The sequence below is a fragment of the Echinococcus granulosus genome (assembly GCF_000524195.1).
Source record: "Echinococcus granulosus chromosome Unknown EG_S00132, whole genome shotgun sequence".
Taxonomy (NCBI): domain Eukaryota; kingdom Metazoa; phylum Platyhelminthes; class Cestoda; order Cyclophyllidea; family Taeniidae; genus Echinococcus; species Echinococcus granulosus.
Window position 1 is genome coordinate 37767 of NW_020170512.1, and position 2130 is coordinate 39896.

Genomic DNA, 2130 nt, shown 5'->3' on the forward strand with positions numbered 1-2130 from the left:
GTGTTCCGCATATGGTTCGCATGTGCATTTCTCACTGCAATCTATTCTCCATTTTTGTTGACAATCGTATAAGGAAGAGTCTGAGCATGACGTTGAGGGACATGGATGGAGTAAGACTGAGAGATAGAGGAGGAACTCTACCTACTTTGGCGCGTTTATTGATATGATGGCATTAAGGCGTGGAATGATGGATAGAGCGAAGTAAGGAACGCAACAGTTACATCATGGAGAAACCTCCAGTTTTCGTCACACCATCAAGGTTGTGCTGCGTCGGGCCGGGTTTATACATGTATGGATGAAGGTTGTGGAACGCTTGGGACTGTTGCACAGCATCCTTCCCATGCTTCCCCTTTTACTGCTTGCTATATGTAAAGACCTTTGTCAAATGCAATCGCAGGCATTAGGATTGACTTTTGCCAACCCTTCACACCTTATTCGTGTACGCCATGAACATTTACTACTACTGGCACCGAATTCTTGACATCTCTGCATGTGGAAAACTACTTTGGACGTTTTCTACCCTTAGTCCGTAGCAGCTACAGTCATCGGTGTCCTAAAGGACACTACTTTAGACGTTCTTTTAGTTCCTTCGTCGTCTCCGCAGAGTCGATTGTCGATGACAGATTTAATTTACGGTAGAGCTAAAGGGGTATTATTTGCCAAAGAACTTGGCACAGCTTTTTAAAAATTAATTTAGCACGTTGCTTTGACTATAGTGGCGCTGTGCACCAAGTCTTCTCTAAGTTTCTAACAAACGGTGCTGGCATGTGAAACTAATCCAATTTAGTGCGTAGAAGGAATAGAAGGGCACAAGCTTGGATATCTGACTATGCCATAGATGTACAGTATGGCTATTTAGTGTAGGGGAACCACACGATCTAATCTGAAAACAATACAGCAAATAACTACCAAAAACAAAAAGCATTAAATTCCCCGTGGATGGTTCTGCAAACATCCTGCCAATTTAAATAATTTTCAGGGCTTATTGCTTACATAAGAGGGTATTTTATGCAAATTTAAATTGGAATTTTGAAATTTACTACTCTTGCGCATATTTAATGCTTAAATCTTTGGATAGACGCGTTATTTCTGTGTGTGCACAGTTGCCACTTCTCCGTAACCAGACACCAGAGTTTGTACCGTTCGTTTGAGTAAATTTCAAGAACTCATTGAAAAATACGTGTTTGTTACAATTTCCTCTAGTTCCATAGCTGCGTACAAACTGAATGATTTGTAGATTGCATGTTCATAGCTAGCCATGATAGCTTTTTCCTCCAATCAAGAGGAATTAAACACAAAGCGCTTAAAATCAGGCCCCTTTCAGGCGCAGTCGTTTGCTGAAGACGCCAAGACATTTTGAACTTTACTCTTTGCATTAGAGTTCAGAACGCTGCCTTTCTATTTAAGTGCTGTACCAACCGACAAATTAAAATGGACTTTTCCTAAGCTTAACTCATGAATAAAAGCTATAGCAGCACATAGGTTTGTGAAATCTAGAGCTTTCATGTTATGCTGATAGACACCTCATCTTTAAATCATCAGCCTACCCAGTATTACTGCATTTCTGTGGAGCCTCATTTCCCTCTCGCGCCAACTGTCACTGAAGCAAGGCAACGGTTGCCACATGATGAACGTTCTAATTTACGAGGATGACCGCCCACTGAGCATGTTCTTAAGCAGAGTTAGATGGCAGGATGATAACCCATAAAGCCCACTAAAACTTGATACCTCCTATAACACGTGGCTTTAAATGACGCATTATAGCCAATAAAGGCATTTAACAAGCAGAAATGCGACCGAGTTAACTTTGAACCCTATAATTCGAAAACTAAATAGATTTTGGGTGCGAAGTGAGCACCAAGTAGTACGGCTTAATCGTCTACATTGGAGGCGGCATAGGAAGTAAGGAAGAGAAGAGCACTTCCAATACGATCCTTTTACGCTATAATCAAGCAAAGGCAATAGCAAATGACCTTATGCCGGATAATTGTGCGGCCATTCGTTCAGCGCCTCAATCATTGCAAAAAGAAATTGGAGGGGTTGCAAGACGCATGGCTGGATCACACGTTATGACTTCTGTATTGAAGAGCCTCAAACGGCAAAGATCATGCAACTTTCACCATTCCTATA